Source organism: Convolutriloba macropyga, chromosome 11 (genome assembly GCF_964194025.1).
Source record: "Convolutriloba macropyga chromosome 11, txConMacr16.3, whole genome shotgun sequence".
In the NCBI taxonomy this organism is placed as follows: Eukaryota; Metazoa; Xenacoelomorpha; order Acoela; family Convolutidae; genus Convolutriloba; species Convolutriloba macropyga.
The window spans coordinates 9,603,823-9,626,932 of NC_134478.1; the positions used below are offsets into that span (position 1 = coordinate 9,603,823).

The window sequence follows — 23,110 nt, forward strand, 5'->3', positions numbered from 1 at the left end:
ATCCAGCTGATCCCGCGTCTACTATTACCAAGACATTACCTTGGTTCTTAACGTAACCCCAATCCATATGAAATCTTTCCCAGATTTGTGATTCAGGCCAAGTAGATACTGTTTTCCCCAGGTTGGGCCTGTTTCCTTGGCATTCCTTACATTTATTAACATATGGAAAAAATTTTTGACTGATGCCGGGCCACCATTCTATCATTCGGACTGCTGTTTTAGTTGCATTTTTGACTTGGTGTGTCATGAGCTTTTGCCATCACCACATGTCTTAGTTTGGTTGGAATGCAAGCCACAAATCTTCGAAAATTGATTCTTTTGCTGATAGTTTATGCGTCTTTCTGTTGTTCAAAACCTTTCCCTGCTTCTAAGCACTGTTTCCTGTTTCCGCTTTTTATTCGTTTGATGACATCATGAAAGAGTCGATTCGATTCCAGTTCAGTTGAAATGTCTGACACGGTCACCAGGTCGGAATACAACTGCAAGTGCCTCTCGTTTAATATTGAAGTAATTTTGTTCCGCTTGTGACAACTTCCTTGAGACATAGATCGCAGGAAAACCTTCCTGTGACAGGATCCCGTCTTTTGTTTTTTCAGAGGCGCCTGTTGTCACGGTTGCTTCATTCGTCAAGCTCTAAGGCTGAACAAGCGAGTTAGCAAACAACTCATTTTTTTATGTTTTCAAAAACTTATGACCTCGTTTTTTCCATCTGAAGTAGTCTTTTCGAAATTCATTCAAAGGTAACAATTTTGTAGCAAGATCTGGTATCATTTGTCCATAAAAATTCGCTAGGCCAACAAAAGACTCTATTTGTTTAACAATTGATGGTGATTTTGCATTTCTGATTTTCTCAATATGTTTAGGATCAAGTGCTACTCCTTTCTTTGAAACTGAGTAACTAAGAAAACTGACACTTGAGACTGATTTAGAGTTAGATTTTTTTTCATTTATGGTAAAATTGTTCTCACGTAGTTGACTTTTGAAGTTAAGCATTTGTATCTCTCATTGCCCTTTATTGTTCCACATAAAAGTACATCATCTTGAAAGATGACCACACTTTTGATTATTTGAGAGTTGACTCGAAGCAGTTCTAGAGAACTGATGAAGATTTCTTCAAGCCCTGAGGAAGCCTGCATATCTTATACAATCCTTGCGATTTGTTGATTGTACATTGTTTCGTTGCATCCTCGTCCAATTCGATTTGATAATATGCAATGGAGGCCGCAAGGAGATTATGGAAAATGGTCTCCATGTCTGGGATTTGATAATACTCGACAATTAATTTGTCGTTACTTTGAAAATTTAGGTCCACGCATAGTCTTAGAGCTCCATTTTTCTTCCACTGCCAAACAACTGGGGATGTATTTGTGACCCCAACTGGTTGCACTGGCTCCAGGATGCCCTCTCGCACCATCTTCTCAAGTTTTTCGTTGACCCTGTCTTCGTAGAGGTAGAGGTATCTTTCTAGCCTTGTAGAACATTGGCTGTGATCCGGGCATGAGTGTCACATGCGCTTTGTATACTTTGACTTCACTTAGTTTTTCATCGCAAACTGTGCAGATGCCCTCTTGGGTGCATATGTTTCTGTCAAATAGTCCAAATTCTTTGTCAGATTGCCAAACTGCAATTTGTTGTTGCATATAATTACTTCCGTTCCATTCAACATCACATGTTGGTGATCCTAGAAGGGTCAGTTGATGACCATTACATGGCTCAAGACGTCTGTTTCCCCGATCTAACTGGGATTTACCAAGCTCACTCCGGAGGAAGGATGATATCACAGTATTATCAGAATCGAAATCAACTTCAATCTTTGTTTTCTGGTATTTTATTGTAACGTACTCCCATGTAGCTGACATCTTAAACACGTTTTCCCGTGTAGAGAAAATTCCCATCTTCATTTTGGAATATGTCTAACCAGAGAGTTTACCCTCTTCCTCGCAGAAGTTGCCGTGCTGGTCTGACTCACCTGACCTAAGTTGGGTTTTACTTTTGCACTTTTTTGCAAAGTGCCCCAATTTTTCACAGGTGTTACATTTTCTGTTCAAGGCCGGAGACGGCTTGCTACTGTGTGATTGACCTCCACATCTACTTTACAATTGACAAGTGCCTTTACTACCAATGAGTTTTTTACTTGGTTTCCTGAAGGTCTTTTTGAATTTGTTTACTACTACTTTCTTCACCATAACTGGTTTATTACCTATTGAAGAACTCGCAAAAACCATTGCTTCACTTCTGAATTGTAAACTTTTGGTCATTCCAATAACCGACATTGCTGAGTTTGATTTAACACCGTCTAGTAGTCTAAGTTTTGCTTCAGGATCCTTCAAACGTGACTTAAATTCCAGTCATTTCAGTAACCGTCATTGCTGGTTTTGCTTTAATACCATATAGTAGTCTATGTTTTGCTTCAGGATCCTTCAAACCTGAGATAAATTTCAGTCATTTCAGTAACCGGCATTGCTGGTTTTGCTTTAATACTATATAGTAGTCTATGTTTTGCTTCAGGGTCGCTCAAACCAGATATAAATTTTAATTTTACTAACTCTTCTTCGGGGTTGGCCATTGTTTTGAGTTTTTTGAAGTCACAAAAGCGTTTCTTCTCTCAGACATGCTAGGAAATTGTCATTTGACTCCCCTAGTGTTGCGGACAGAAAATTAGCAATTTCTGCCGTTGTAAATTTTTCTTTGGGAGAAATATAGTTTTGAATTACTAGTCTGATCTCTTTAAAAGGAGTGTCTAGTGGTTTCTTAGGGCTCATATTTCTTAGGGCTCATAGTTCTTAAGGAAGACATTCGAGGCTAAGATTCAGTTCAAATTAGTAGCCATTAAAAAAATTAACCTTACCAACATCAGTTAAGAAAATTTTGTTTATATCGAAGTCTTAACATAAACTCTAAGTTCTGGTCATTGCAATATATCCCATATTTTGATGTTACCTTTCCAAGAGTATATCAAGATCTTCTCGAGGCAGCACAAGTTGCGTTAAAATACGGCGCTTGTTTTTGTGGGTGCGAAAAATAGCGATTTTTTGGTGAATTTTATTTCTGGAAGAATTGATCGGTAATGCAGAAATTTACCAGCCACTAATGATCAATGAAAAATAATTGATATGAAATGAAGCCGTTTGAACGCATTATTCGTCGGTGCTTATGGCTTATTCAATATAAGGATCTTTTCCGTTTGTGCCCCCCCAGTACGTTTTGCAACCCCAGTTACAGAGCACGCGCAATTACAAAGTAAATCATGTAGAAGTATGACTCGTGCGTCTGGAAGTGCAATTAATATGCACCCACAAAGCTGAGGGGAAGGGGTGAAAAAACCAAAAAAATCCCAATTTTAATCTATGGCGGATTAAAAACAACAAAAACGAAAAAAAAATAAATAGTTCAACGAAACTACAAGATATTTCGATAGGAAAACGGTTAAATAGTACCATTCAGCAAAAGTTTCAACGGTTTGTGCATTATCAATTTTTTGCTTATTTAATTAACAATTTTTATAACTAAGTTCCTGAAAAAAATGAAGTTCGTTGCCACAAATTGTAAATTGATGATAATTGAAATGTGTAAATGCATGTAAGAAGTTGCGGATCTATTTTTTTTGAAACGTGTAAATTACTCAGACTATCGCCCTAAAGTTAGATATCTACATGCTCTAAAATGTTAAATAAAAAATCAGCATTGTTGTTAATATAATAATTTTCAAATTGTGGCTGTTCGTTTTCATAGGTAAAAATAGGGTTTGAAGGCTCCTATTAACGGGTACTTTCTTTTGTTGATCGAGCAAAATCTCGGTTAAAACATTTTTAAAGCAAGTATTACGGTTAAAAGTTCTTATTGAGGAGGGCAATTTGTTCCATTTTTGAACGCTTTTCAAGATTAAGGATTTGTTACTCCACATCGTTTTCGTTTTCTTTTTTATAATATTTTGATTTGTTCTCTTGTTCTGTCTAGCGTTATGGCGGCTAGAAAACATTTAAAAATTTTCTGATGTTTCCCATTGTCTTATGTCTGTTTGTAGCTTCATTAGGCTAACTTTTGAGATAAACACTTCGGCTGGCAGGATACGATCCTTATTGAGAAGATCAATGGAATGGTCAATATTTTTTACGAAAATAACAAACTTTTATTCCCCAGTTAATTTGCCTGTTTATGCGGTTTATGATTTTTAGTGTAGGAGTCTGAAGGAATACTTCACTGAAAGAAAGATGAGAGAATACAACTGACTTGAAAACATCAATTCTTACTTTCAAAGGTATTTGATTTCTTACAAGATACAAATAACGAATTGCATTAGCCATTTTGCTTAAAACTGAGTTTAGGTGATTTTCAAAAGTTAGGTTTGAATCAATTTGTACTCCCAGATGACGACATGTATGAGCTGGTTTGATAAGTTCGCCTTTAAAAGAAAACACTGGATCCGAATCAGTATGAGTTGTAAAGAATAACATCTCTGTTTTATCGGTTTTTAAAGTAAGGTGATTCTCTTTCAGGTATTTGTCTGTTTGTTCTAATATTTTCTCAACATTTGGGGAATATTTTCATCCCGTTCAAGTTTGCATATAATACTAGTGTCATCCGCTAATTGAACAACATCATTTTCACCTTCCAGCTTTTCAGAAAAATCGTTGACATATAAAAGAAAAATAAGAGGTTCTATCACATTTCCTTGCGGAACACCATGATTAATAGTTATTTTATCTAATAAGCCAATACTCAGTTTTACGCATTGTGTTCGATTTTTGAGAAAAGCTTTGAGAAGTAAAATTGTTGATTAAGAGAGGTTGAAATTTTCGCTCTATTTTTTCGACGTTCAATGGAACAATCTGCCCTCTGTAGATGCCCATTTCGCTGAAAACTCTGTTACGAGCGTTACATATTGATTTTTTGTCTTTCGTTTTTCTACTATTCTCATCAATTTCAGTGATGTTTGGACTGTTGTTTTTCTTTCCGATTTTTTTCTTAATGAATTTTCATTTCTCTTTTGAGGTTTCAATTTAAAAAAAAATCCTCTGGAAATTGATTTTGTGCTTCTTATAACTTTCGGTTTACAAGGTTGCGATACTTTTTAAATGACACAAATGATTCAGCACTTTGTGTCAATTTGTAGTCATTGAAGTAACGATGTTTCTCGGCAACCAAATGTTGAATTTCTTTTGTCACCCAAGGTTTTTCTGTAGTCTTTTTTATTTTAGAAACTAATTTCTTCTCTGTTGATGCGTTTTTCTCGAGTATTGTCCAAAAATTCCGTTAAACTCTGCAAACATTTCATCGCAGTTTCTTTGTTAATAAACTGTTCTCCAATCTGCAAGAGCCAGATCTCTATTAAATTTTTCATCAACAAAATTTTTTGTATCTCGTTTAATAACATAATTTTGTTTTTCTTCTAACAAAACAAGTTTGCTCTGAAGAAAAATTACATTATAATCAATATCAAAAGGAGGTAAGCAGACTTTCCAACTAGTGATTTGCTCATTAGTCAAAATACAGTGATTTATCAAACTTCTCTTATTGTTGCTTATGCTTGTAGGAATATCAGTGTTAGATAACTGTTATCCTTGTCCCGCCGCAAAATTCTGAATGCTTTTCTTCCCATTTACACTCAACATATCAATGTTATAATGACCAAATAAGAGAATATTATCTGTGGCTGAGAACGCATTAGAAACCTCTGCGCTTAATTCGTCTAAAAATTAGTCACCCAGGCTTTGATGTTGACAATAGGAGATGTTAATGAGACATTTTTCCTTTAATGGGCTGCCTATTTCCAGCCACAACGTTTCAAAAAATTTCGGATCAGGAAACTCAAAATCTTTTCTGCGTTTAATATTTATTTTCTTAGGAATCCATTTTCCTACACCCCTACCCTTAGCTGCTCCTGTTTGATGTGACCGATTTGTAAGCAAAAAATTGTGCTCAGCGCTGAGGTTTATATTCAAGCTTTGTTCTTCGCTCATCTAAAAGTCAGTTACTATAGCAATAATTTCCAAATCCAGCTGCTGGAGCAAGTTTGATATATCTTGATATTTACTTTGTATGCTGCGAGCGTTGAAAATTAGAAATTTAATGTCATTTTGAGCGCTAAATATAGCATCATCCAAAGTAGAAAGTTTTGAAGCATCAAACAGTCCGGGATTTTTTTTCTATGTCACCACAGTAAAGCAAAAAACTTCTGTTAGGAGAAGTGAAACACAACGAACAGCCGCAATGAATAATAAAATCAGCTTTCTCTGGAAAAAAATCAGCACATTTTCTAAATTATCATGCTTCTTGTTTACTTGAGTTAAGTAACGTTGCTTAATTTATACCTGGTTTTTCACATTTCCCAAAAAAAACAGAAAGTTAAAACAAACGGTAAAAATATCATGTCAAAAAAAGTTACTCAACTCAAGCAAAGTTCGAATTTCTATGTAATTTCCGAGGTAGAACTGTATTCTGTGAGGTAGGCCATGTGTTATATTATAGTGACGTATGTTTTCTACCAGATTTTTTATGCCGCCATTATTGGGATGCACTCCATCATAACATATATCATCAATTGATAGCGCATTCTCCAAATTTTCAATCCGTGACCAAGGATAGTCTCCATCAAGCTCCAGGCTTATAATTTCTAAATGATCATTGTATTTAGATATTTCCTCGTTGTTTGTTTTCCTTCCATAGCAGCCGTCTTTTACCGGACCAAGTTTGCATATAGCAACACGATAAGGTTTGAATTTTTCGTACATTTGTCGACTGTTTCTTTGAGTTGAGTCGCTGCCTCCTGTCCAGAAACACCTTTGTCAATTGAATTATGACCAACATGTACAATTAATGTTTCCGTTTTGGCTCCAGGGGAATAGCAATCAACTACATTAGAAATGTCTCCTATTGATGCAGATGAATATGAGTGGATTGCAGTCTGCTGCGAAATGTCATTCTGATTTACTTTCCGAAAAGTGCTATGAGATATAACTAATTGCTTGGCAAATCGGGGTACCATTTTTGGTTAATAAATTTTCATTGGAGGAACAACACGACTGTTGCTTTTTGACATCTCCTGTCTCTCAAGTAAATTATCAATAAATTTAGAAGTTTGAGTTTTGAAAAATTCGATATCTTTTTCCATGCGATCAATAGTTTCTTTTTGATGTCCGACAGTTAGTTTTTGCATTTCATTGTTAACAAGATCTTTTTCGTGTTTTTATGATATTGTCTTTTTCTTGTATTTCATAGGTCTCCAAAAACTTTGCAATTAGTTCTTCTTTGTTGCATTTCTCGAGAACTTTTTTTTGGAAACATGGTGATAACGCGTGTTTGCTCTAATTGAGACTTTAAAAAAATCTAAAGCATTTTTATTTTTCGTTTGCGACCTGAAAACGAAATTAAAAAAAGTGAGTAGAGATAAGATTGGAATGATCTCACCGGTGATGGAAGCAGGCAGAATACCCAATAAGAATTTTGATGCCTTTAAAAAAACGAAAAATGTTCGAGATGAATTCAAACAACAAAAGATTTTTTGATCGTCGTTTGATAGGATACCCAATAACTGCAAGATTTGAAAAAATATCCAGTAATATATCAGCTTCAGAGAAAAAAAAGAAGGTCGAATAAGACTTGCTCCATATTGGAATTCAAAAAGTTCCCCCAGTTTTTTTTATAACCCCCAGTTACAAATGATGTGTTGTTATGTAGCCCGTTACCATGTACAAATAATGCACGTGCGCAGGGAGTCATAAAACACTTATCTGCACGAAGCTGGGGGGGGGTTGTATCAGAAAAGAGCCGGTAATTTAGCCTCACAGTTAGAGTGCTACGATTGATGTCCAAAAAATTAAGATTCTATGTTTAAGTAAACTACAAAATTGCATTGTTGAGGTACGTTAAGCAATGGGTAATTTTAGATGCAAATGTTACAGTCAGGTACCGCGCAGTTAGCGTACAGGAAATCCCAAAACTCGTGCACAGTCCAAGAAATTTTACCTGATTAATTGCTCTCGAATGAGAAGCAATTAATGTGATTCTCTGTGTCTTTTTTATGCAAATTTGATGCCAGCTTTTATCCATGAAGAATTTCTGACTTGTCATGTGATTTTTTCACGCACTACTTCTTAATTTTTGAGTGGTTTCGTTTGCTCTCACTTCGAAATAAAGATTTTTGTTCAAAGCAAAACCGATTGTTAGAGAGTAGATGACAAGAGCCGAGTGGTTAATCATACATTCATCAAGGTGATGGAACCCGGGTCGAGGTTTGGTCAAAAAATAATGTAAGATTAGCGGTGATTAGCGGTGAAAAAAAAACTTTTTTCACCGCAAGGCGCCCGCATCTTTTAGCGTTCAATGCGTTCATAGCGGTGAAATTTTGTAAGATTAGCGATTTTAGCGGTGAAAAATTTTTTTCACCGCTTCGTGGTAGCGCTGAAAAATTTCTTTTCACCGCATTATGCTAGTAGCGGTGAAAAAATTTTTTTCACCGCTTAAGCGGTGAAAAAAATTTTTCATCGCTACGAGCAGAATGCGGTGAAAAAAAATTTTTCAGCGCTACCGTCAGAATGCGGTGAAAAAAATTTTTAAGCGCTACCACGACTCGGGGTTTTCAAAGCAACATCATTTTATTTACATTACCTGAACCAGCACCCAAGCTGGTTTTTCGACAATCCAGACAGCTGCTGACATGTGCCTAATACGCCAACTACGTCCCCACCATGAGGTGCACAAAATCCCAGCGGGGGGGGGGAACCGACTAACCGGCGTCTCAACGGGGCGGGGGGGGGGGGTGCACCTCTTCATTAAATAAATTTTACATTTCCTAGGCAAGCTATAGCAAAAATTCTTTCTGTTGTAGACTCTAAATACACTGGGGATACTCCATACCCAGTTTGGTTCGATTTGGACAACTCCTTGACCCGATGAGAAAGACCTATTTTTAAAATTATTTATTTGAAATAATCGCAAATTTCCGTATGAAACACTAACTTTCTTCTAGGCAAACTATAGCCAAAATTCTTTTTGTTTTAGACTCTAGGTGCCCATGGGATACTCCATACCGAGTTTGGATCGATTTGGACGACTCCTTGACCCGATGAGAAAGACCTATTTTTAAAATTATTTATTTGAAATAATCGGAAATTTCCGTATGAAATACTAACTTTTTTCTAGGCAAGCTATAGCCAGAATTCTTTTTGTTTTAGACTCTAGGTGCCCATGGGATACTCCATACCGAGTTTGGATCGATTTGGACGACTCCTTGACCCGATAAATTTTAACTATTTTTCAAAATAAAGTCAGCGAAAAAGTCGAAATTTCCGTGTGAAATATCTACTTTTTTTGTAGGGCAGTTAGACAAACCATTCTTTTTGCACTACAACCTACATACTACTGGTAGTCTGGGATCTCAATTTGGTTCGCTTGGAACAACTCCTTGACCCAATGAAAAAGACCTATTTTTAAAATTATTTATTTGAAATAATTGCAAATTTCCGTACGAAAAACTAACTTTTTTCCTAGGCAAGCTATAGCAAAAATTCTTTTTGTTTTACACCCTAACTACACAGGGGATACTCCATACCAAGTTTGGTTCGATTTGGACAGCTCCTTGACCCAATGAAAAAGACCTAATTTTAAAATTATTTGTTTGAAATAATCGCAAATTTCCGTACGAAAAACTAACTTTTTTCCTAGGCAAGCCATACCAAAAATTTTTTCTGTTTAAACCTCCAGGTACAAATGGGATACTCCATAAAGGGTTTGGTTTGATTTGAATAATTCCTTGACCCGATGAAAAAGACCTATTTTTAAAATTCTATGATCGCAACTTATTCGAAATAATCTCAAATTTCCGTACGGAAAACTAACTTTTTTCGTAGGCAAGCTATAGCAAAAATTCTTTTTGTTTTAGACTCTACATACACTGAGGATACTACATACCCAGTTTGGTTTGGTTTGAACAACTCCTTGACCCGATGAAAAAGACCTATTTTTAAAATTATTTATTGGAAATAATCGCAAATTTCCGTACGAAAAACTAACTTTTTTCCTAGGCAAGCTATACCAAAAACTCTTTTTGTTTTATGCTCTAATTACACAGGGGATTCTCCATACCGAGTTTGGTTTGATTTGAACGACTCCTGGACCCGATAAAGTTTCTATATTTTTGAAAATAGAATAAGCGAATAACTCGAGATTTCCGATTAAAATACGAACTTTTTTCCTGGGCAAGCTATACCAAAAATTCTTTTTGCTGAATGCTCTAACTACACAGGGGATTCTCCATACCGACTTTGGTTTGATTTGAATAACTTCTTGACCCGATAAAAATTCTATTTTTTTGAAAATAGAATAAGCGAACAACTCGATATTTCCGATTTTTTTTTGTTTTATGCTCTAATTACACAGGGAACTCTTCATACCGAGTTTGGTTTGATTTGAACAACTCCTTGACCCCATGAAAAAGATCTATTTTTAGAATTATTTATTCGAAATAATCGCAAATTTCCGTACGAAAAACTAACTTTTTTCCTAGACAAGCTATAGCAAAAATTCTTCATGTTTTAAAATCCACATACACTGGGGATACTCCACACCAAGTTTGGTTTGATTTGGACAACTTCTTGACCCAATCAAAAAGACCTGTTTTTAAAATTCGTTATTTGCGAAATTCTAAAATTTCCGTATGAAATACTAACATTTTCCTAGTTAAGCTATAGCCAAAGTTCTTTTTGTTTTATACTCTAGGTACCCATGGGATACTCCATACCGAGTTTGGTTCGATTTGAACAACTTCTTGACCCGATGAAAAATACTATATTTAAAAATTAAATAAACGAAATAAACGCAAAACTCCGTATGAAATACGAACTTTTTTCCTAGACAAGCTATACCAAAAATTCTTCTTGTTTTATACTCTAGGTACCCATGGTATAATCAATAAACAGTTTGGTTCGATTTGAACAACTCCTTGACCCGATAAAATTTCTATATTTTTGAAAATAGAAAAAGCGAATAAGTCGATATTTCCGATTGAAATACAAACTTTTTTTCTAGGAAAGTTACGCAAACCATTTTTTTTGGATTACAACCTAAATGGTACTGGTAGTCTGGGATATCAATTTGGTTCACTTTGAACACTCCTTGATCCGATAAAATTTCTATATTTTTGAAAATAGAAAAAGCGAATAAGTGATATTTCTGATTGAAATACGAACTTTTTTCCTAGGCAAGCTATACCAAAATTTCTTTTTGTTTTATGCTTTAATTACACATGGGATACTGGATACCGAGTTTGATTCGATTTGGACCACTCCTTGTCCCGATGAAAAAGACCTATTCATTTAAATTATCTATTCGAATAACGAATTATAAAAATAGGTCTTTTTCATGTGGTCAAGGAGTTGTCCAAATAGAACCAAACTGGGTATGGAGTATCCCATGGGCACCTAGAGGGTAAAACAAAAGGAATTTTTGCTATAGCTTGCCTAGGAAAAAAGTTAGTTTTTCATACGGAAACGCGTTTATTTCAATTGAAATAATCGCAAATTTCACTATGAAAAAGCCAACTTTTTTTCTACGCAAGCTATAGGAAAAATTCATTTTGATTTGCACTCTAGGGACTCATGGTATACTCCATACCCAGTTTGATTTGATTTGAACAACTCCTTGACCAGATAAAATTTCTCTATTTTTGAAAATAGAGTAAGCGAATAATAAGCGAACAAGTTGATATTTCCGATTGAAATATGAGTTTTTTTTCCTAGGCAAGCTATACCAAATATTCATTTTGTTTTATACTCTAGGTACCCAGGGGATACTCCATTCCGAGTTTGGTTCGATTTGGACAACTCCTTGACCCGATGAAAAATACCTATTTTTAAAATTCGTTATTCGCGAAATTCGCAAATAACAAATCGTTATTCGGAAAAAACTTCCCAGGCGAAAAAATTCAATTACAAATAAACCAGAGGATCAATAAACTCAATTTATCATCAACACTTCAACTTGTTATGAAGAAAAGAAGAACAAATTTGCAAAAATTACTATAATAAGCACATTGAGTAACAAATTTCTGGAACAATTTTAATCAAATTACAAGTAAAATCAGATACGTCAATAGTAAAACAAATTGTAGAATCATTTTTGTTTGTATTCAACGTCAGTTTGCCGTATTTAAACAATTTTTGCGTTTTTTGTTTGAAGTGTCCAATGCTTGTACTCGGGGACATTACCTTTTCCTTCTTTTTTGAACTTCTTCATAATAACAACAACTTCTTGCTTGCACAATCGACCTTTGACCCAAATTTTCTTTCCTGGAAACAGTGGCTTGCGTTCAAATCCATTAATTTCCGTCTTTATGCAGTTCATATAGCACAATTTTCTGGACTTTTTTCGAATAATTTTGGATGCTGCCATACATAAGTTAATTCTCAAATTGAAGAACATCCATCCATTAAAATGGCTTTGATTTTTTCTGGAACAAAGGAATTTCACTCCAACTACGCCTGGAAATCTTTTCACTATATGGCGTTTAGCAGCAATCATGTCCAATGCCAAAAGATTTCCAAAGCGTAACGCAAATCTATGTCGAATGGTGGACTTTTTTGGAATTTTAGTTGATTTCGATAACTTGGGACTGTTTCCTTTGAATGACTTTTCCCTCTTCATCCACTCTTCTTTTTCTTTTTCCTGTGCATGAATTCTGGCCAGCAATTTGCTCCTCAATTCCGAATTGACATCCATCAAAAACAAATATCTGAAGATCAAAAACTATTTCTTGAAATATTAATCTCTCACATCAAACTAAGAAGAGACAAAAACCTTTAGGCTAGGCAAGCTATAGCAAAATTTTTTCTTTTGTCCTACACTTTACCTACACAGGGGGTACATCATGCCAAGTTTGGTTCAATTTGGACAACTTCTCGACCCGATGAAAAATACCTATAATTAAAATTCGCTAATCGCGAAATTCGCAAAATTCCGTATGAGAACGCAACTTTTTTTCCTCGGCACGCTATAGCAGAAATTCTTTTCGTTTTAGACTTTGGGTACATAGTAGATACTCCCTACCGAGTTTGGTTCGATTTGGACGACTCCTTGACACGATGAAAAAGACCTTTTTTTAAAATTCGATAATCGCAATTTATTCGAAATAATCGGAAATTTCCGTATGAAAACCCAACTTTTTTCCTAGGCATGCTATAGCAAAAATTCTTTTTGTTTAACACTCTAGATACACATGGGATACTTCATACCGAGTTGGGTTCGATTTGAACAACTCCTTGACCCGATGAAAAATACTATATTTGAAAATTGAATAAACAAAATAAACGGAAAATTCCGTATGAAATACGAACTTTTTTCCTAGGCAAGCTATACCAAAAATTTTTCTTGTTTTATACTCTAGGTAGCCATGGTATACTCAATAAACAGTTGGGTTCGATTTGAACAACTCCTCGACCCGATAAAATTTCTATATTTTTGAAAATAGAGTAAGCGAATAAGTCGATATTTCCGATTGAAATATGATTTTTTTCCTAGGCTAGCTATACCAAATATTCATTTTGTTTTATACTCTAGGTACCCAGGGGATACTCCATACCGAGTTTGGTTCGATTTGGACAACTCCCTGACCCGATGAAAAATACCTATTTTTAAAATTCGTTATTCGCGAAATTCGCAAATAACAAATCGTTATTCGGAAAAAACTTCCCAGGCAAAAAAATTCAATTACAAATAAACCAGAGGATCAATAAACTCCATTTATCATCAACACTTCAACTTGTTATAAAGAAAAGAAGAACAAATTTGCAAAAATTACTATAATAAGCACATTGAGTAACAAATTTCTGGAACAATTTGAATCAAATTACAAGTAAAATCAGATACGTCAATAGTAAAACAAATTATAGAATCATTTTTGTTTGTATTCAACGTCAGTTTGCCGTATTTAAAGAATTTTTTCGTTTTTTGTTTGAAGTGTCCAATTCTTGTACTCGCGGACATTACGTTTTCCTTCTTTTTTGAACTTCTTCATAATAACAACAACTTCTTGCTTGCACAATCGACCTTTGATCCAAATTTTCTTTCTTGGAAACAGTGGCTCTTGTTCAAATCCACTAATTTACGTCTTTATGCAGTTCATATAGCACAATTTTCTGGACTTTTTTCGAATAATTTTGGATGCTGCCATACATAAGTTAATTCTCAAATTGAAGAACATCCATCCATTAAAATGGCTTTGATTTTTTCTGGAACAAAGGAATTTCACTCCAACTACGCCTGGCAATCTTTTCACTATATGGTGTTTAGCAGCAATCATGTCCGATGCCAAAAGATTTCCAAAGCGTAACGCAAATCTATGTCGAATGGTGGACTTTTTTGGAATTTTAGTTCATTTCGATAACTTGGGACTGTTTCCTTTGAATGACTTTTCCCTCTTCATCCACTCTTCTTTTTCTTTTTCCTGTGCATGAATTCTGGCCAGCAATTTGCTCCTCAATTCCGAATTGACATCCATCAAAAACAAATATCTGAAGATCAAAAGACTATTTCTTGAAATATTATTCTCTCACATCAAACTAAGAAGAGACAAAAACCTTTAGGCTAGGCAAGCTATAGCAAATTTTTTTCTTTTGTCCTACACTTTACCCACACAGGGGGTACTTCATGCCAAGTTTGGTTCAATTTGGACTACCTCTCGACCCGATGAAAAATACCTATAGTTAAAATTTGCTAATCGCGAAATTCGCAAAATTCCGTATGAGAACGCAACTTTTTTTCCTCGGCACGCTATAGCAGAAATTCTTTTCGTTTTAGACTTTGGGTACATAGTAGATACTCCCTACCGAGTTTGGTTCGATTTGGACGACTCCTTGAAACGATGAAAAAGACCTATTTTTAAAATTCGATAATCGCAATTTATTCGAAATAATCGGAAATTTCCGTATGAAAACCCAACTTTTTTTCCTAGGCAAGCTATAGCAAAAATTATTTTTGTTTTACAATTTAGATACACATGGGATACTTCATACCGAGTTTGGTTCGATTTGAACAACTCCTTGACCCGATGAAAAATACTATATTTAAAAATTAAATAAACGAAACAAACGCAAAATTCCGTATGAAATACGAACTTTTTTCCTAGGCAAGCTATACCAAAAATTATTCTTGTTTTATACTGTAGCTGTAGGTACCCATGGTATACTCAATAAACAGTTTGGTTCGATTTGGACAACTCCTTGACCCGATAAAAATTTCTATTTTTTTGAAAATAGAATAAGCGAATTAGTCGATAATTCCGATTGAAATACGAACTTTTTTTTGGCAAGCTATAGCAAAAATTCTTTTTGTTCTAGACTCGAAATACCCTGGGGATACTCCATACCCAGTTTGGTTTGATTTGTACAACTCCTTGACCCGATCAATTACAAATAAACCAGAGGATCAATAAACTCAATTTATCATCAACACTTCAACTTGTTATAAAGAAAAGAAGAACAAATTTGCAAAAATTACTATAATAAGCAGTTCACATAGTAGATACTCCATACCGAGTTTGGTTCGATTTGGACGACTCCTTGACACGATGAAAAAGACCTATTTTGAAAATTCGATAATCGCAATTTATTCGAAATAATCGGAAATTTCCGTATGAAACCCCAACTTTTTTCCTAGGCAAGCTACACCAAAAATTCTTCTTGTTTTATACTCTAGGTACCCATGGTATACTCCATAAACAGTTTGGTTCGATTTGAACAACTCCTTGACCCGATAAAATTTCTATTTTTGTGAAAATAGAATAAACGAATTAGTCGATAATTCCGATTGAAATACGAACTTTTTTTAGGCAAGCTATAGCAAAAATTCTTTTTGTTTTAGGCTCGACATACCCTGGGGATACTCCATACCCAGTTTGGTTTGATTTGGACAACTCCTTGACCCGATCAAAAAGACCTATTTTTAAAATTATTTTTTTTTGAAATAATAGCAAATTTCCGTATGAAATACTAACTTTTTTCCTAGGCAAGCTATACCAAAAATTCTTTTTGTTTTACACTCTAGGTACCCATGGTATACTCAATAACCAGTTTGGTTCGATTTGAACAACTCCTTGACCCGATAAAATTTCTATATTTTTGAAAATAGAATAAGCGAATAAGTCGATATTTCCGATTGAAAACTTTTTTACTAGGCAAGCTATAGCAAAAATTCTTTTTGTTTTAGACTCGACATACCCTGGGGATACTCCATACCCAGTTTGGTTTGATTTGGACAACTCCTTGACCCGATCAAAAAGACCTATTTTTAAAATTCGTTATTTGCGAAATTCGCAAATTTACGTATGAAAAACTAACTTTTTTCCTAGGCAAGCTATAGCCAAAATTCTTTTTGTTTTAGACTCTAGTTGCCCATGGGATACTCCATACCGTGTTTGGTTTGATTTGGACAACTCCTTGACCCGATCAAAAAGACCTATTTTTAAAATTCAATAATCGCAATCTATTCGAAATAAAAGCAAATTTCCGTATGAAAAACTAACTTTTTTGCTAGGCAAGCTATTCCAAAAATTCTTTTTGTTTTACACTCTAGGTACACATGGGATACTCCATACCGGGTTTGGTTTGATTTGAATACCTCCTTGACCCGATCAAAAAGACCTATTTTTAAAACTCGTTATTTGGGAAAGCCGCAAACTTACGTATGAAAAACTAACTTTTTTCCTAGGCAAGCTATAGAAAAAAATTCTTTTGTTTTAGACTTTGGGTAAATAATGGGATACCCCATACCAAGTTTGGTCTGATTTGAACAAATCCTTGACCCGATGAAAAAGACCTATTTTTAAAATTATTTATTCGAAATAATCGCAAATTTCCGTACGAAAAACGAAAAACTAACTTTTTTCCTAGGCAAGCTATAGCAAAAATTCTTTTTGTTTTACACCCTAACTACACAGGGGATACTTCATACCAAGTTTGGTTTGACTTGGACAACTCCTTGACCCGATGAAAAAGACCTATTTTTAAAATTCGATAATCGCAATTTATTCGAAATAATCGGAAATTTCCGTATGAAAACCCAACTTTTTTCCCAGGCAAGCTATAGCAAAAATTCTTTATATACTGTAGGTACCCATGGTATACTCAATGAACAGTTTGGTTCGATTTGAACAACTCCTTGACCCGATAAAAATTTCTATTTTTTTGAAAATAGAATAAGCGAATTAGTCGATAATTCCGATTGAAATACGAACTTTTTTTAGGCAAGCTATAGCAAAAATTCTTTTTGTTCTAGACTCGACATACCCTGGGGATACTCCATACCCAGTTTGGTTTGATTTGGACAACTCCTTGACCCGATCAATTACAAATAAACCAGAGGATCAATAAACTCAATTTATCATCAACACTTCAACTTGTTATAAAGAAAAGAAGAACAAATTTGCAAAAATTACTATAATAAGCAGTTCACATAGTAGATACTCCATACCGAGTTTGGTTTGATTTGGACGACTCCTTGACACGATGAAAAAGACCTATTTTTAAAATTCGATAATCGCAATTTATTCGAAATAATCGGAAATTTCCGTATGAAAACCCAACTTTTTTCCTAGGCAAGCTATAGCAAAAATTCTTTTTGTTTTGCACTCTAGATACACATGGGATACTTCATACCGAGTTTGGTTCGATTTGAACAACTCCTTGACCCGATGAAAAATACTATATTTAAAAATTAAATAAACGAAATAAACGCAAAATTCCGTATGAAATACGAACTTTTTTCCTAGGCAAGCTACACCAAAAATTCTTCTTGTTTTATACTCTAGGTACCCATGGTATACTCCATAAACAGTTTGGTTCGATTTGAACAACTCCTTGACCCGATAAAATTTCTATTTTTTTGAAAATAGAATAAGCGAATTAGTCGATAATTCCGATTGAAATACGAACTTTTTTTAGGCAAGCTATAGCAAAAATTCTTTTTGTTTTAGGCTCGACATGCCCTGGGGATACTCCATACCCAGTTTGGTTTGATTTGGACAACTCCTTGACCCGATCAAAAAGACCTATTTTTAAAATTATTTTTTTTTTGAAATAATAGCAAATTTCCGTATGAAATACTAACTTTTTTCCTAGGCAAGCTATACCAAAAATTCTTTTTGTTTTACACTCTAGGTACCCATGGTATACTGAATAACCAGTTTGGTTCGATTTGAACAACTCCTTGACCCGATAAAATTTCTATATTTTTGAAAATAGAATAAGCGAATAAGTCGATATTTCCGATTGAAATACGAACTTTTTTACTAGGCAAGCTATAGCAAAAATTCTTTTTGTTTTAGACTCGACATACCCTGGGGATACTCCATACCCAGTTTGGTTTGATTTGGACAACTCCTTGACCCGATCAAAAAGACCTATTTTTAAAATTCGTTATTTGCGAAATTCGCAAATTTACGTATGAAAAACTAACTTTTTTCCTAGGCAAGCTATAGCCAAAATTCTTTTTGTTTTAGACTCTAGGTGCCCATGGGATACTCCATACCGTGTTTGGTTTGATTTGGACAACTCCTTGACCCGATCAAAAAGACCTATTTTTAAAATTCAATAATCGCAATCTATTCGAAATAAAAGCAAATTTCCGTATGAAAAACTAACTTTTTTGCTAGGCAAGCTATACCAAAAATTCTTTTTGTTTTACACTCTAGGTACACATGGGATACTCCATACCGGGTTTGGTTTGATTTGAATACCTCCTTGACCCGATCAAAAAGACCTATTTTTAAAACTCGTTATTTGGGAAAACCGCAAACTTACGTATGAAAAACTAACTTTTTTCCTAGGCAAGCTATAGGAGAAAATTCTTTTGCTTTAGACTTTGGGTACATAATGGGATACCCCATACCAAGTTTGGTCTGATTTGAACAACTCCTTGACCCGATGAAAAAGACCTATTTTTAAAATTATTTATTCGAAATAATCGCAAATTTCCGTACGAAAAACGAAAAACTAACTTTTTTCCTAGGCAAGCTATAGCAAAAATTCTTTTTGTTTTACACCCTAACTACACAGGGGATACTCCATACCAAGTTTGGTTTGACTTGGACAACTCCTTGACCCGATGAAAAAGACCTATTTTTAAAATTCGATAATCGCAATTTATTCGAAATAATCGGAAATTTCCGTATGAAAACCCAACTTTTTTCCCAGGCAAGCTATAGCAAAAATTCTTTTTGTTTTGCACTCTAGATACACATGGGATACTTCATACCGAGTTTGGTTTGATTTGGGCAACTCCTTGACCCGATCAAAAAGACCTATTTTTAAAATTATTTTTTTTTGAAATAATAGCAAATTTCCGTATGAAATACTAACTTTTTTCCTAGGCAAGCTATACCAAAAATTCTTTTTATTTTACACTCTAGGTACCCATGGTATACTCAATAACCAGTTTGATTCGATTTGAACAACTCCTTGACCCGATAAAATTTCTATATTTTTGAAAATAGAATAAGCGAATAAGTCGATATTTCCGATTGAAATACGAACTTTTTTACTAGGCAAGCTATAGCAAAAATTCTTTTTGTTTTAGACTCGACATACCCTGGGGATACTCCATGCCCAGTTTGGTTTGATTTGGACAACTCCCTGACCCGATCAAAAAGACCTATTTTTAAAATTATTTATTTGAAATAATAGCAAATTTCCGTATGAAATACTAACTTTTTTCCTAGGCAAGCTATACCAAAAATTCTTTTTGTTTTACACTTTAGGTATCCATGGGATACTCCATACCCAGTTTGGTTTGATTTGAATACCTCCTTGACCCGATAAAAGTGACCTTTTTTGAAAATAGAATAAGCGAAGAATAAGCGAATAAGTCGATATTTCCGATTGAAAAACGAACTTTTTTATTAGGCAAGCTATAGCAAAAATTCTTTTTGTTTTAGACTCGACATACCCTGGGGATACTACATTCCCAGTTTGGTTTGATTTGGACAACTCCTTGACCCGATCAAAAAGACCTATTTTTAAAATTCGTTATTTGCGAAATTCGCAAATTTACGTATGAAAAACTAACTTTTTTCATAGGCAAGCTATAGCCAAAATTCTTTTTGTTTTAGACTCTAGGTGCCCATGGGATACTCCATACCGTGTTTGGTTTGATTTGGACAACTCCTTGACCCGATCAAAAAGACCTATTTTTAAAATTCAATAATCGCAATCTATTCGAAATAAAAGCAAATTTCCGTATGAAAAACTAACTTTTTTGCTAGGCAAGCTATACCAAAAATGCTTTTTGTTTTACACTCTAGGTACACATGGGATACTCCATACCGGGTTTGGTTTGATTTGAATACCTCCTTGACCCAATCAAAAAGACCTATTTTTAAAACTCGTTATTTGGGAAAGCCGCAAACTTACGTATGAAAAACTAACTTTTTTCCTAGGCAAGCTATAGAAAAAAATTCTTTTGTTTTAGACTTTGGGTACATAATGGGATAGCCCATACCAAGTTTGGTCTGATTTGAACAACTCCTTGACCCGATGAAAAAGACCTATTTTTAAAATTATTTATTCGAAATAATCGCAAATTTCCGTACGAAAAACGAAAAACTAACTTTTTTCCTAGGCAAGCTATAACAAAAATTCTTTTTGTTTTACACCCTAACTACACAGGGGATACTCCATACCAAGTTTGGTTTTGACTTGGACAACTCCTTGAACCGATGAAAAAGACCTATTTTTAAAAATTCTATGATCGCAACTTATTCGAAATAATCGCAAATATCCGTACGGAAAACTAACTTAATTTGAAGGCAAGCTATACCAAAATTTCTTTTTCTTTTATGCTCTAATTACACATGGGATACTGGATACCGAGTTTGATTCGATTTGGACAACTCCTTGACCCGATAAAATTTAACTATTTTTCAAAATAAAATCAGCGAAAAAGTGGAAACTTCCGTGTGAAATATCTACTTTTTTTGTAGGGCAGTTAGACAAACCATTCTTTTTGCACTACAACCTACATACTACTGGTAGTCTGGGACATCAATTTGGTTCGCTTTGAACAACTCCTTGACCCAATGAAAAAGACCTATTTTTAAAATTAGTTACTCGAGAAATACGCAAATTTCTGTATGAAAAACTAACTTTTTTGCTAGGCAAGCTATACCAAAAATTCTTTTTGTTTTACACCCTAACTACACAGGGGATACTCCATACCAAGTTTGGTTTTGACTTGGACAACTCCTTGAACCGATGAAAAAGACCTATTTTTAAAAATTCTATGATCGCAACTTATTCGAAAAAATCGCAAATATCCATACGGAAAACTAACTTAATTTGAAGGCAAGCTATACCAAAATTTCTTTTTCTTTTATGCTCTAATTACACATGGGATACTGGATACCGAGTTTGATTCGATTTGGACAACTCCTTGACCCGATAAAATTTAACTATTTTTCAAAATAAAATCAGCGAAAAAGTGGAAACTTCCGTGTGAAATATCTACTTTTTTTGTAGGGCAGTTAGACAAACCATTCTTTTTGCACTACAACCTACATTCTACTGGTAGTCTGGGACATCAATTTGGTTCGCTTTGAACAACTCCTTGACCCAATGAAAAAGACCTATTTTTAAAATTAGTTACTCGAGAAATACGCAAATTTCCGTATGAAAAACTAACTTTTTTCCTAGGCAAGCTATACCAAAAATTCTTTTTGTTTTACACTTTAGGTGTCCATGGGATACTCCATACCCAGTTTGGTTTGATTTGAATACCTCCTTGACCCGATCAAAGAGACCTTTTTTGAAAATAGAATAAGCGAAGAATAAGCGAATAAGTCGATATTTCCGATTGAAATACGAACTTTTTTACTAGGCAAGCTATAGCAAAAATTCTTTTTGTTTTAGACTCGACATACCCTGGGGATACTCCATACCCAGTTTGGTTTGATTTGGACAACTCCTTGACCCGATCAAAAAGACCTATTTTTAAAATTCGTTATTTGCGAAATTCGCAAATTTACGTATGAAAAATTAACTTTTTTCCTAGGCAAGCTATAGCCAAAATTCTTTTTGTTTTAGACTCTAGGTGCCCATGGGATACTCCATACCGTGTTTGGTTTGATTTGGACAACTCCTTGACCCGATCAAAAAGACCTATTTTTAAAATTCAATAATCGCAATCTATTCGAAATAAAAGCAAATTTCCGTATGAAAAACTAACTTTTTTGCTAGGCAAGCTATACCAAAAATGCTTTTTGTTTTACACTCTAGGTACACATGGGATACTCCATACCGGGTTTGGTTTGATTTGAATACTTCCTTGACCCAATCAAAAAGACCTATTTTTAAAACTCGTTATTTGGGAAAGCCGCAAACTTACGTATGAAAAACTAACTTTTTTCCTAGGCAAGCTATAGAAAAAAATTCTTTTGTTTTAGACTTTGGGTACATAATGGGATACCCCATACCAAGTTTGGTCTGATTTGAACAACTCCTTGACCCGATGAAAAAGACCTATTTTTAAAAATTATTTATTCGAAATAATCGCAAATTTCCGTACGAAAAACGAAAAACTAACTTTTTTCCTAGGCAAGCTATAGCAAAAAATTCTTTTTGTTTTACACCCTAACTACACAGGGGATACTCCATACCAAGTTTGGTTTGACTTGGACAACTCCTTGAACCGATGAAAAAGACCTATTTTTAAAAATTCTATGATCGCAACTTATTCGAAATAATCGCAAATATCCGTACGGAAAACTAACTTAATTTGAAGGCAAGCTATACCAAAATTTCTTTTTCTTTTATGCTCTAATTACACATGGGATACTGGATACCGAGTTTGATTCGATTTGGACAACTCCTTGACCCGATAAAATTTAACTATTTTTCAAAATAAAATCAGCGAAAAAGTGGAAACTTCCGTGTGAAATATCTACTTTTTTGTAGGGCAGTTAGACAAACCATTCTTTTTGCACTACAACCTACATACTACTGGTAGTCTGGGACATCAATTTGGTTCGCTTTGAACAACTCCTTGACCCAATGAAAAAGACCTATTTTTAAAATTAGTTACTCGAGAAATACGCAAATTTCCGTATGAAACACTAACTTTTTTGCTAGGC

The 23,110-nt window shown here is 34.5% G+C and overlaps 1 protein-coding gene across 2 annotated transcripts in view; it reads left to right on the top strand.

Moving 5' to 3' along the window:
* Positions 1 to 23,110, top strand: part of LOC142349589 (uncharacterized) — a 62,645-nt gene that overhangs the window by 21,790 nt on the left and 17,745 nt on the right. The window contains exon 4 of one of the 2 annotated variants that reach the window (XM_075401266.1): positions 9,001 to 9,018. The exons of the other annotated variant lie outside the window; for it this stretch is intronic. The gene's annotated coding sequence lies outside the window, so the exon portion shown is untranslated. Of the gene's footprint in view, positions 1 to 9,000; positions 9,019 to 23,110 lie in introns of those variants that run through there. 2 annotated transcript variants of the gene reach the window in all.